The sequence below is a fragment of the Eleutherodactylus coqui genome, chromosome 7, assembly GCF_035609145.1.
Source record: "Eleutherodactylus coqui strain aEleCoq1 chromosome 7, aEleCoq1.hap1, whole genome shotgun sequence".
Lineage (NCBI taxonomy): Eukaryota > Metazoa > Chordata > Amphibia > Anura > Eleutherodactylidae > Eleutherodactylus > Eleutherodactylus coqui.
Genome location: NC_089843.1, coordinates 19,333,751 through 19,347,723, shown reverse-complemented (window position 1 = coordinate 19,347,723; position 13,973 = coordinate 19,333,751). Strand labels below are relative to the sequence as shown.

General features: G+C 47.9%; 1 protein-coding gene across 5 annotated transcripts in view; it reads right to left on the bottom strand.

Annotated features, from left to right (window-relative positions):
• The window catches only part of LOC136572371 (dynactin subunit 1), a 97,694-nt gene extending 91,100 nt beyond the window's left edge, over positions 1-6,594 (bottom strand). For 4 of the 5 annotated variants that reach the window (XM_066572884.1, XM_066572887.1, XM_066572885.1 and 1 more), the window contains exon 1: positions 6,574-6,594. The gene's annotated coding sequence lies outside the window, so the exon portion shown is untranslated. The remainder of the gene's footprint in view (positions 1-6,573) is intronic. The other variant, XM_066572889.1, reaches the window with a different exon arrangement.
• Between the last annotated feature and the right edge of the window lie 7,379 nt (positions 6,595-13,973).

The window sequence follows — 13,973 nt, the reverse complement described above, 5'->3', positions numbered from 1 at the left end:
GGAAAACTCACCAGCTCCTGTGGCAACCTGTTCCACTCATTGCTCACCCTCACTGTCTAATATCTAATCTGTGTCTCCTCCCTTTCAGTTTCATCCCATTGCTTCTAGTTTTTCCTTGTGCAGATGAGAATAGGGTTGATCCCTCTGCACTGTGACAGCCCTTCGGACATTTGTAGACAGCTATTAAGTCTCCTCTCAGCCTTCTCTTCTGCTAAACATTTCCAGATCCTTTAACCGTTCCTCATAGCACATGATTTGCAGACCGCTCACCATCTTGGTAACTCTTCTCTGAACTTGCTCCAGTTTGTCAGTCTTTTTTAAAGTGGGGTGCCCAAAACTGGAAAAAGTATTCCAGATGAGGTCTGACTAAGGAAGATTAGAGGCGGATAATTATGTCATGGATCTAGACCCTATGCTTCTCTTAATATATCCCAGAATTGTGTTTGCCTTTTGGCTGCTGCATCACACTGTTGACTCATGTTCAGTCTATGATCTATTAGTACACCCAAGTTTTTTTTCACATGTGCTGCTGCTTAGCCCACTTCCTCCCATTCTGTATGTGCTTTTTTACATTGTTACATTGCCCAGATGTGAGACTTTGCATTTCTGTTTGTTAAATGAGCATCTACTGTAGGAGCATTCACACTATGGAGACTCTATTGTACGAGCGACCACACTATGGAGACTCTATTGTACGAGCGACCACACTATGGAATCTATACTGTATGAGCTATCGTACTATAAGAGATGGCCCTGATAGGGCTAATACACAGTATAACCAGTATACAGGAGGGTTTGGCCTAGATATTGAGTGGATACAAGAGAGAAGCCTGATCTCTAGTACCAGATCCTGATGATGTCATCAGCGCTTCCTGTTACCATGGCGACTTCCCAGCTCCATTGATAAAACTTACAATACACAGAAAACCCAATTGTGGAGATAAGTCTCCAGTGAAAGAGACGTTCCCGGTATCACATCCCGCAGAGAACAATCGCAGCTCTATATCTGTCGCCGAGCGTCAGCTACTGGATCTGTGTCATGGAAGCTCATCGCCACACGCTGGCACTGCACCTCAGGATGTGATGTAGGATGGGACCCCCAGAGTCTCAGGTGCTACATTTTTAACCAGACCAATAACTTTTAGACATGACTGCAGAGAAGCTTATGTGTGTGGTGGAGCGGGATAGATACAGCCGAAGGTGGACCAATCTGTACAAGTTAACAACCAGCAGAGTCAGAGCTGGAAACCATAGGCAAGTAGGACTGCAAAGACTATCACCTTCCTCCCATACAGTCTAAGAAATACCAAAGAGGAATTCTACTACTAAGGCCAGATTCACACAGGCGAGTATATTGGGCTGTAAAACTCGGCCCAATACTGCACTTACTAATGCGGGTTTGTCACTCCGATGGGGGTCGTTTTTAACTCAATGCCTGGCTTCTGTAAAACTGCGATCTTCAGGCGCATCAGAGGATCGGAAGGGTTTCCCACTGCGTTCAATGGGAAACATCACATTGCACTTGGAGGCACATCGTTGGGTAGACAAGTGCATGGAATGTCTCTTAAGGTCCCATTGGAAACAATCAGCGAGGCGTTCCGAGGAAACTACAAAAGATAGAACGTGCTGCAATCGCTGTTCTCACAACATCGCTGCGCGGGAAAGCATCTCGCATGTGAATAACTCCACTCACAGGAATAGAGTTCATATTTGTGCGTCTCGCAACCTACAAAACTTGGTCAAGATTAGTGCTCGAATAAATGCAGCCGTACTCACTGCAGAAATATAGGTGCCCCACAACACTGCTACTACTACTGCAGAAGTATAGGCACCCACACTGCTATTACTATGGAGCTACTGCAAAAGTATGGGCATCCACACTGCTATTACTACGGAGCTACTTCAAAAGTATGGGCACCCACACTGCTATTACTACGGAGCTACTGCAAAAGTATGGGCACCCACACTGCTATTACTACGGAGCTACTGCAAAAGTATAGGCACCCACACTGCTATTATTATGGAGCTACTTCAAAAGTATGGGCACCCACACTGCTATTACTATGGAGCTACTAGGAAAAAGGAGGTACTCACACTGCTACAACTACTGAGCTACTATAAAAGTGTCAGTACACATACTGCTACTACTACTGAGTTACTGCAAAATAAAGGACTTGCACTGCTGCTATTGCAAAGGTATGGGTACCCACACTGCTATTACTACTACTGAGCTACTGCAGTGTAGGTACCCACGTTGCTATTACTATGGATATACTGGAAAAGTATAGTTACCCACACTGCTACTACTACTAAGCTACTGAAAAAGTATAGGTACCCACACTGCTACTACTACTGAGCTACTGCAAAGTTACAGGTACTCCCACTGCTTCTACCGGTACTACTGAGCTACTGCAAAAGTATAGGCACCCACACTGCTACTGTAGTGGCCCAGTGGGACTTACAGAACAATCATGCACAGTTGTCCTGTCTCACCTGTCTGTATGCCATCCATGGATACAGAAGGTGCCGCCTGTGGGAGAGACCCTGTGTCTCCCCTTCTGCTCTAAGCCTATAGCTTAACACTGATGTCAGCTGGCCTCTCATTGGCTGACAGTCAGGTTCAATTTCACTGGTGCAGAGCCCAAGGGCAGGGGAGCATCTTCTCAAGTCTCTATGCAGCAGGAGGAGGAGGAGGAATAGGAGTCCAGAAAGTGCAGGAACTGGGAGAGGTGATACAAGGGAGTGACAGTGAGCAGTTAGACAGGCTCAGGCAAGTCTGAGAAAGGAGAGGTTGCAGTACAGTTGTCGGAGAGGAGGAGTCAGTTACAGCAGGTTTGTCACCCAAGGTAGAGTGAGGTGTGAACCCGCTCCCTTGGCATACCACAGTGGAGGACAAAGAAGAAATCAAAGCCATGATAAGTATTACAGCCACTGGTCCCTCTGCTTCATCAGTCCTTCATTCAAATTCTACTCATGTAAACCCACTAGTGGGGAAATTGTCTAGTTAAATCAATCTACAGGAAAGTGAGTGAGAGCTTTGAGGTTAGTGTATACTCAATTCAATACTGCTACACCTTCTTGTTGTACTCAGATTGCTGCATCTTGGTGTACTTGCTGCAAATACATTTACAGAGACCTGGTATCCTAGTTGTTGCTGCAAATTTCAAAGTTAGTAAATCTGCGCACTCAGATTGCTGAACCATTACTGGACTTAACTCTGTTATTTCTGCGGCATATCACCCCGAGTTTCCAGATAGAGTGCTGCTGTCACGTGACAAGGACTAGGCCTTTGGCCATACGTACAGTAAGTTCATTGGGCATTACACTACCACTACTGAGCTACTGCAAAATTATAGGTACTCTCACTACCACAACTATTGTGCTACTCCAAAATTGTAGAGACCCACACTGCAGCTACTACTGTGCTACTCCAAAAGTGTAGATACCCACACTGCAGCTACTACTGTGCTACTCCAAAAGTGTAGATACCGACACTGCAGCTACTACTGTGCTACTCCAAAAGTGTAGATACCCACACTGCAGCTACTACTGTGCTACTCCAAAAGTGTAGATACCGACACTGCAGCTACTACTGTGCTACTCCAAAAGTGTAGATACCCACACTGCAGCTACTACTGTGCTACTCCAAAAGTCTAGATACCCCACTGCAGCTACTACTGTGCTACTCCAAAAGTCTAGATACCCCACTGCAGCTACTACTGTGCTACTCCAAAAGTCTAGATACCCACACTGCAGCTACTACTGTGCTACTCCAAAAGTGTAGATACCCACACTGCAATCACTACTATTGAGTTACTGCAAAGTGTGGTTACCCACACTGCTACTACTGAACTACTGTAAAATTATAGGTACCCACACTGCTGCTATTTCTGAGCTACTGCAAAAATATAGGTATACACACTGCTATTACTACTGTGCTACTCCAAAAGTGTAGATACGCCACTGCAGCTACTACTGTGCAACTCCAAAAGAGTAGATACCCCCACTGCAGCTACTGCTGTGCTACTCCAAGAGTGTAGATACCCCGACTGCAGCTACTGCTGTGCTATTCCAAAAGTGTAGATACCTCCATTGCAGCTACTACTGTGCTACTCCAAAAGTGTAGATACCCCAACTGCAGCTACTACTGTGCTACTTCAAAAGAGTAGATACCCACACTGCAGCTACTACTGTGCTACTTCAAAAGTGTAGATACCTCCATTGCAGCTACTACTGTGCTACTCCAAAAGTGTAGATACCCCAACTGCAGCTACTACTGTGCTACTCCAAAAATGTAGATACTCCCACTGCAGCTACTACTGTGCTACTCCAAAAGTGTAGATACCTCCATTGCAGCTACTACTGTGCTACTCCAAAAGAGTAGATACCCACACTGCAGCTACTACTGTGCTACTCCAAAAATGTAGATACTCCCACTGCAGCTACTACTGTGCTACTCCAGAAGCATAGTTACCCACACTGCAGCTACTACTGTGCTACTCCAAAAGTCTAGATACCCACACTGCAATCACTACTATTGAGTTACTGCAAAGTGTGGTTACCCACACTGCTACTACTGAACTACTGTAAAATTATAGGTACCCACACTGCTGCTATTTCTGAGCTACTGCAAAAATATAGGTATACACACTACTATTACTACTGAGCTGCTGCAAAAGCGTAGGTACCCCCACTGCTTCTACATAGTCACTAATACTATCCCCTGCAGCACTACACCTTTGTTGCTATTGACTGAGTCAGTACTCTTGAAGTCTATCAGGCTTGGGCCGCATTGAGACTTTCTGTAGTTCTACTAACAGATCAATGATTGTATTACTATCTGATGTTGTGTGTAATCTTCTGGACTGCAGCGGTCACTCTGTAGTCACCAGCGCCACAAAGTCCCAGAGTGCCATCACACGGGCATGATGTTGGGCAGGGTGTTGGGCAGATTGATAGGTAGAGTGTTGGGCAGGTTGATGGGCAGAGTGTTGGGCAGGGTGTTGGGCAGGTTGATGGGCAGGGTGTTGGGCAGGTCGATGGGTAGGCTGTTGGCAGGTTGATGGGCAGAGTGTTGGGCAGGTTGATGGGTAGGGTGTTGGGCAGGTTGATGGTTAGGGTGTTGGGCAGGTTGATGGGTAGGGTGTTGGTCAGAGTGTTGGGCAGGTTGGTGGGCAGGGTGTTGGGCAGGTTGATGGGTAGGGTGTTGGTCAGAGTGATGAGCAGGGTGTTGGGCAGGTTGATGGGCAAGTTAATGGGCAGGGTGTTGGGCAGGTTGATGGGTAGGTTGTTGGGCAGGTTGATGGGGAAGGTGTTGGGCAGGTTGATGGGTAGGGTGTTGATCAGAGTGTTGGGCAGAGTGTTGGGCAAGTTGATGGGCAGGGTGTTGGGCAGGTTGATGGGTAGGGTGTTGGTCAGAGTGATGGGCAGGGTGTTGGGCAGGTTGATGGGCAAGTTAATGGGCAGGGTGTTGGGCAGGTTGATGGGTAGGTTGTTGGGCAGGTTGATGGGGAAGGTGTTGGGCAGGTTGATGGGTAGGGTGTTGATCAGAGTGTTGGGCAGGGTGTTGGTCAGAGTGTTGGGCAAGTTGATGGGCAGGGTGTTGGGCAGGTTGATGGGTAGGGTGTTGGGCAGGTTCTTTGTTGCAGTTGTTGAAGCCCAAACCAGGAGGGTATAAGAAGAGAGCCGCCATGTTCGTCCCAAAAACCCTTTTCAAAAGCTGCATCATAAACCTGAAGTTGTGGCAGTGCCCCTGTGTAACCTGGACCTTACAGGTGCGCACACCTGCTGCTGCTATTAACCCCCGCAGTGCTACAGCTAATCACACACCTACTAGCGGATCACTAATATTAACCCCTGTAGCATTACTGGTACCCAGACTACTGAGTCAGTAATATTAACCCCTGCAATACCACAGGTATGCACACTAGTAAGTCAGTGCTATTAACCCCTGCAGTACTACAGATAAGCACGCTGCTCCCACTTTGTTCATCGGTAGCCCTTGTCATTTATTTACCTTCTAGTTAAGTCTCGGTGGGGTTACGTAATTCACCCAATATTTAAGAATGAACTGCGCCATTCCTGGTGACACCTGATAGTAATTTGGACGTTTTGGGCGTGATGAAATAATCATATAGAATGGGATATAGCCATCTATGGCCTCCGTCGTGTCAGTATACCATAAAAGGTACCACATTAAGCAACAAGCTGCACCTGCTGCAAGCGTTTCGCAATACACAGAATATGCGCCATAGTTCCATAGGCGGTATTTGTTGCACAGGCATACAGGAGAGTGTCAGCCCTATATGATGCTCATAGGCTATAGCGTTTAATAGAGGTGACACGATGGCAGCAAACTGTAAGACCAACGGCCGCACCAATTGTTTGGGGTCGCAGACAAGACCACGGATATAGCTGGTATCTGAATATTTTTGCGCTACCATATAGAAATAGGGAATATTATTCTCGTTCCCACTGCACCCCTCCTACACATATGATGACACACCCTGACATCACACCTCCCCCGCCAGCCCTATACATTCCATAGCGTGGCAGTGCCACCTCTGCACTTACCCGGCTGTAAGTGTGCCTCTTGCTTTGGGCCATGCTGCTCGTCTCGGCTCCTTTATTCAGCTGCTTTTCTGAAGCATGGCTGCTGGTGAAGTGACGGGCGCTGGGCTGTGCAGGTCTAGAGACCCCCGGCATCCTCCGCTGATGCCAGGCTGATGCTGCCCAGTGCTGACATGTCCATCCTAGTGCAGTGCAGGGCTAAGGCCCATCTGGGTCCTAGTGCCTGGCAGATAATACAGCGCTCAGTCAGAGGGCTATTATGTGCAAATTCCAGCCCCGCGCCCGGATAATGCAGCACTGCGTACCAGCCTAGCAGCAGAGCCCTTTATTAGCTCAGTCAGTGGTACGCTTCACCAATAAGGGTCTCGCAAAGATCCGAGCTGCCTCCATCCGCAGAGATAGATTAACCCTTGCACTGCACCACTGCACTGAGCAGATGTATTATAGGATCCCAGTGTCAGTCGCTGACATACCACCTTGTTACCCGACCGCTCACATCTGTTTCTGGGGGACAACCGACAAGACCGCGGATAATAGGACCCCAGAGGTGGTATCCGTCCTGGCACCGACAGCGGGCACTTCATGCAGCATAATTTATAACTCTGTGCTATAGTCACAGGTGACTGCACCGCTGTGCCCATACCCACTGTGCCACTCTGCGGGCCGCAGGGAAATCTGCGTAACTCTTGTGGTCATTGGGATGGTCTCTCATATAGAGTGTAAGCTCTTATGATTAGTGGTGTCCTATCTCTCTCTCCTGTAGAGTGTAAGCTCTTATGGACAGCGGGGTCTTCTCTCTTCTGTAGAGTGTAAGCTCTTATGGTCAGCAGTATCCTCTCTCTCTCTCTCCTGTAGAGTGTAAGCTCCTATGGTCAGCGAGGTCTTCTCTCTCCTGTAGAGTGTATGGTCTTATGGTCAGCGGGGTCCTCTCTCTCCTGTAGAGTGTAAGCTCTTATGGTCAGCCAGGTCTTCTCTCTCCTGTAGAGTGTAAGCTCTTATGGTCAGCAAGGTCTTCTCTCTCCTGTAGAGTGTAAGCTCTTATGGTCAGCAGGGTCTTCTCTCTCCTGTAGAGTGTGAGCTTTTATAGTCAGCAGGGTCTTCTCTCACCTGTTGAGTGTAAGCTCTTATGGTCAGCCAGGTCTTCTCTCTCCTGTAGAGTGTGAGCTCTTATGGTCAGCTGGGTCTTCTCTCTCCTGTAGAGTGTGAGCTCTTATGGTCAGCAGGGTCCTCTCTCTCCTGTAGAGTGTAAGCTATTATGGTCAGCAGGGTCCTCTCTCTCCTGTAGAGTGTGAGCTCTTATGGTCAGCCAGGTCTTCTCTCTCCTGTAGAGTGTAAGCTCTTATGGTCAGCGAGGTCTTCTCTCTCCTGTAGAGTGTAAGCTCTTATGGTCAGCCAGGTCTTCTCTCTCCTGTAGAGTGTGAGCTTTTATAGTCAGCAGGGTCTTCTCTCTCCTGTAGAGTGTAAGATCTTATGGTCAGTGAGGTCTTCTCTCTCCTGTAGAGTGTAAGCTCTTATGGTCAGTGAGGTCTTCTCTCTCCTCTAGAGTGTGAGCTCTTATGGTCAGCGGGGTCTTCTCTCTCCTGTAGAGTGTAAGCTCTTATGGTCAGTAGGGTCCTCTCTCTCCTGTAGAATGTTAGCTCTTATGGTCAGTGAGGTCTTCTCTCTTCTGTAGAGTGTAAGCTCTTATGGTCAGCGAGGTCTTCTCTCTCCTGTAGAGTGTAAGCTCCTATGGTCAGCCAGGTCTTCTCTCTCCTGTAGAGTGTGAGCTTTTATAGTCAGCAGGGTCTTCTCTCTCCTGTAGAGTGTAAGATCTTATGGTCAGTGAGGTCTTCTCTCTCCTGTAGAGTGTAAGCTCTTATGGTCAGTGAGGTCTTCTCTCTCCTCTAGAGTGTGAGCTCTTATGGTCAGCGGGATCTTCTCTCTCCTGTAGAGTGTAAGCTCTTATGGTCAGTAGGGTCCTCTCTCTCCTGTAGAATGTTAGCTCTTATGGTCAGTGAGGTCTTCTCTCTTCTGTAGAGTGTAAGCTCTTATGGTCAGCGAGGTCTTCTCTCTCCTGTAGAGTGTAAGCTCTTATGGTCAGCCAGGTCTTCTCTCTCCTGTAGAGTGTGAGCTTTTATAGTCAGCAGGGTCTTCTCTCTCCTGTAGAGTGTAAGATCTTATGGTCAGTGAGGTCTTCTCTCTCCTGTAGAGTGTAAGCTCTTATGGTCAGTGAGGTCTTCTCTCTCCTCTAGAGTGTGAGCTCTTATGGTCAGCGGGATCTTCTCTCTCCTGTAGAGTGTAAGCTCTTATGGTCAGTAGGGTCCTCTCTCTCCTGTAGAATGTTAGCTCTTATGGTCAGTGAGGTCTTCTCTCTTCTGTAGAGTGTAAGCTCTTATGGTCAGTGGGTTCCTCTCTCTCCTGTAGAGTGTAAGCTCTTATGGTCAGTGAGGTTCTCTCTCTTCTGTAGAGTGTAAGCTCTTATGGTCAGCGAGGTCTTCTCTCTCCGGTAGAGTGTAAGCTCTTATGGTCAGTGGGTTCCTCTCTCTCCTGTAGAGTGTAAGCTCTTATGGTCAGTGAGGTTCTCTCTCTTCTGTAGAGTGTAAGCTCTTATGGTCAGCGGGGTCCTCTCTCTCTTGTATAGTGTAATCCTTTATGGTTAGTAGGGTCCGCTCCCCCGTATAATGTAAGCTCTTATAGTTATTTCCTGAGCCCTATACCCCCCTTCCCATATGCTTCTATGTAATCCCTGGAGTGGTTAGTGTATATAGTTGATCCTCGTACACTATATAGATTGTGATATCCTGCGCTGAGCTGCTCTGAAGAGGTCTCTGTGACCTTGTGATGTATCACATGCAATGAATCAGTTTTTGTCTCCATGGAGTATTGTGTGACTGCGGGAGAAACGTCCCTCGCTTCGGAGAAGGTTCTACAGTCCTCTGATCACTAGTAGTACTTGGCCTTGTGTTTGCCCCCCATGCTCCTGTGTTACATGGTTGGCCATCCCATGGTAGTATTATAAGTAAACCTTCTGTGTGCCTATTAGAGGTCCTCTTCAGTCTGCACAGTATTTTACATGTATGAGTAGCAGTTTGTGCTTCAGAGCTGCACTTCCTATTGTAGCTGAGCCAATGAATTGTCAGGCCATGTTAATGTTACGAAGCTCAATATTATGGCCATCCAGTTACTGACCTGCCCAGAGATCTACATGGACACTCACCTGTTCTCTTTGTCCTGTTCCTCTCCAGTCATCAGCAAAAATTTCTCAACTGGTGTAAAAAAAAAAATAAAAAAAATCTTCTATAGCACCAACTTATTCCACAGTGCTTCCAGGCAGCTTTTATTTATTACCCCCCACCAGGCTGGTTGCTCATTTTACTGACCTCAGAAGCATGGAAGGCTGAGTCAACCTTGAGCCAGCTACCGGAATCAAGTGGGGATTGAACTTGCAACCTTCAGGTCATGAGTGAGAGCTTACATTCTGCACCACACAAGGCTCACAAGCTCTTATGGTCAGCAGTATCCTCTCTCTCTCTCCTGTAGAGTGTAAGCTCTTATGGTCAGCGGGGTCTTCTCTCTCCTGTAGAGTGTAAGCTCTTATGGTCAGCGGGGTCTTCTCTCTCCTGTAGAGTGTAAGCTCTTATGGTCAGCGGGGTCTTCTCTCTCCTGTAGAGTGTAAGCTCTTATGGTCAGCGAGGTCTTCTCCTGTAAAGTGTAAGCTCTTATGGTCAGCGAGGTCTTCTCTCTCCTGTAGAGTGTAAGCTCTTATGGTCAGCAGGGTCCTCTCTCTCCTGTAGAGTATACGCTCTTATGTTCAGCAAGGTCCTCTCTCCTCTGTAGAGTGTTAGCTCTTATGGTTATCGGGGTCTATCTCTCTCTTCTGTAGAGTGTGAGCTCTTATGGTCAGCGAGGTCTTCTCTCTCCTGTAGAATGTTAGCTCTTATGGTCAGTGAGGTCTTCTCTCTCCTGTAGAGTGTGAGCTCTTATGGTCAGTGAGTTCCTCTCTCTCCTGTAGAGTGTGAGCTCTTATGGTCAGCGAGGTCTTCTCTCTCCTGTAGAATGTTAGCTCTTATGGTCAGTGAGGTCTTCTCTCTCCTGTAGAGTGTGAGCTCTTATGGTCAGTGAGTTCCTCTCTCTCCTGTAGAGTGTTAGCTCTTATGGTCAGTGGGGTCTTCTCTCTCCTGTAGAATGTTAGCTCTTATGGTCAGTGAGGTCTTCTCTCTCCTGTAGAGTGTGAGCTCTTATGGTCAGTGAGGTCCTCTCTCTTCTGTAGAGTGTTAGCTCTTATGGTCAGTGGGGTCCTCTCTCTCCTGTAGAGTGTAAGCTCTTATGGTCAGTAAGGTCCTCTCTCTTCTGTAGAGTGTAAGCTCTTATGGTTATCGGGGTCTATCTCTCTCTCTCTCCTGTAGAGTGTGAGCTCTTATGGTCAGCGGGGTCTTCTCTCTCCTGCAGAATGTAAGCTCTTATGGTCATTGAGGCTCCTTCTCTCCTTTAGGGCTAATGCCCACACCCGGATATCCGCCGTGTTTCACGCAGCGGAAATCCGTAGCATTACGCCGCAGCCATTAGTTTCTATTGAACCTAATAGCTCAATGTTCACTCTGCAAAATTCTGCAGCGTAAAATCATAGAATCCTAGAATGGTAGAGTTGGCAGGACCCCCAGGGTCATCGGGTCCGACCCCCTGCTCAGTGCAGGATCACTAAATCATCCCAGACAGATATTTGTCCAGCCTTTGTTTGAACACTTCCATTGAAGGAGAACTCCCCACCTCCTTTGGTAACCTGTTCCACTCATTGATCCCCCTCACTTTCTAGGTTTTTTCAAATTTGTAATAAATAAACCGCGGCATGCTCTATTGGCCGTGGGAATACACGTGGCTGGGATCTATTCTAGTCAATGGAAGCCAGCTGTCACGCTATACTTCCGCTGTCAGCACAGCAGAAGTATTGCATGATTATGCGTCCCCACCCACCACGTCATGTGCTGTACTGCGCATGCGTGTTGGCACGTCTGGCGGGACGCGCACAGCGGATCCAGGAGGTGAGTATGGGGTCTTGGGGGGGAAGTGGGGCGCTCCATGATGGACTCCGCTGCGATATTCCGCTGGTGGAGTCCGTCACAGCCGTGGGCATTAGTCCTTAGAGTGTAAGCTCTGATGGTCAACTGCATCCTCATTTATATCCAGTCATCAGCAAACTTTCTTTAACTGGTCATCCCCATCTAGTCAGTTTAAGAGACAGGAACACTTTTCACTCTGGCCACCAGGGGGAGCTCACTGTGTATTAATTTGCTATTGACTTCCATGATGGTTGTATAAATCCCTATCTTGTGGTGGGTGTATACATCTATATGTAATTAACTCCCCCTAGTGATGGCTTTATATATCTGTATACCGTGAAGACTCCGCAGTAGTCATTGTATAAATCCCCATGTAGTGTACAAAGTCCCTATGTGGTGAGCACCCTCTAGTGGTGGATGTATAAATTCCTATACGATGCCTAGTCATTAAATACAGCCTCAGCTTGTGATCTTCTTGACATGCGAGCAGGCTCCGCTCTATCCCGAATTTTTGCTCCGATTTAAGAGCAAATACTTGGGTTACGAGCCTGCTTCTGCTCTCCACCAGAGAGAGGTGATGTCACTGTGCATGCGTAGTGCCGCCACCGTCTCTGGGAATCTCGCGGTTTAATCACACAGCGCAGCAACCAATCTGAAGCCTGCAGGCGCAGAACCCCCTCAAATACAGCCACATCTCCAGCTCTCTCTAGTCCTTGTTAGTCCCTACTCCTGTCTGTCAGGGTGTCTTCTTGCTGTCACTAAATGGGAACCAACCCAATATCTGAACTGGTGATATTATGATGACGTTTGTCCCCGACTCTTTACAAAAGGCAGATCTGATTTCTAGAATGAGTGCTGTGATGGTGATCAGGGACGATTTTCTTCTTCTGTCATTTTGTGACAGCAAGCAGAGATACTGAAAAAAAGGGTATTGATGCTGTGTTTTAGCAAGGCGTGGAATGGATTAATGGCGTTTTAATTCATTCTAATGGGGAAAAATGATTTGACATAAGAGTGTTTTGGATTAAGAGCTTTGTCACGGAACGAATTAAACTCTTAAAGGGGTTGTCCCGCGGCAGCAAGTGGGTCTATACACTTCTGTATGGCCATATTAATGCACTTTGTAATGTACATTGTGCATTAATTATGACCCATACAGAAGTTATCAAAAGTTTTATACTTACCTGCTCCGTTGCTGGCGTCCTCGTCTCCATGGTGCCGACTAATTTTCGGCCTCCGATGGCCAAATTAGCCGCGCTTGCGCAGTCCGGGTCTTCTGCTTTCTTCAATGGAGCCTCTCGTGCAGGATGCCGGCTCCGTGTAGCTCCGCCCCATCACGTGCCGATTCCAGCCAATGAGGAGGCTGGAATCAGCAATGGACCGCACAGAAGAGCTGCGGTCCACGGAGGAAGAAGATCCCGGCGGCCATCTTCACCGGTAAGTATAGAAGTCACCGGAGCGCGGGGATTCAGGTAAGCGCTGTGCTGTTTTTTTTTTAAGTCCCTGCATCGGGGTTGTCTCGCGCCGAACGGGGGGGGGGGGGGGGGGGTTTGAAAAAAAAAAAACCCGTTTCGGCGCGGGACAACCCCTTTAAGCCAAGGCACAGCTTTATTTGCATACAATGAGCTTCCTCCAGTGGTGGTTGTATAAATCAGTATGGGGTGAACTCCCTCTAGTGGTGGCTGTATAAATCAGTATGGGGTGAACTCCCTCTAGTGGTGGCTATATAAATCCCTACATGGTGAGCTCCCTCTAGTGGAGTTGAGCATTCCCTAGTGATGTCTGTAGAAATCCCTATGTAGTTAACTCAATCTGTAGTGGCCCAGAATAGAGATGAGCGAGTATACTCGGTAAAGGCAAATGCTGGAGCGAGCATTGCCTTTATCGAGTACCTGCCCGCTCGAGATGAAACGTTTGGGTGACGGCGGCGGGCAGGGAGCTGCTGGGGAGAGCAGGGCGGAACGTAGGGGAGATTTCTCCCTCCCTCTCTCCCCCGCTCCCTCCTGCTGACAGCCGCTACTCACCGCTCCCCGCGCCGGCACCCGAACATTTCATCTCGAGCGGGCAGGTACTCGGTAAAGGCAATGCTCGCTCGAGCATTTGCCTTTACCGAGTATACTCGCTCATCTCTAGCCCCGAACAACGGGGCCCATCCTAAAAAGTGTGAATGTTCTATATTGTCTTGTCAGTGTCTTTTGTGTTGTGTGAGTGTATTGCAAGATTTGCAGCACAGAATGAGTTAATGTTTGGTGTTTGAGTAATGTATCAGAGTGTCCTGTCATGTGACTATGAAAGATATATGTGTTTGCAAGGTGTGTGCAAGAGGTGTTCTGTTCTGTTCTGGCCCAGTCAGAGAGGAGTGTCAGG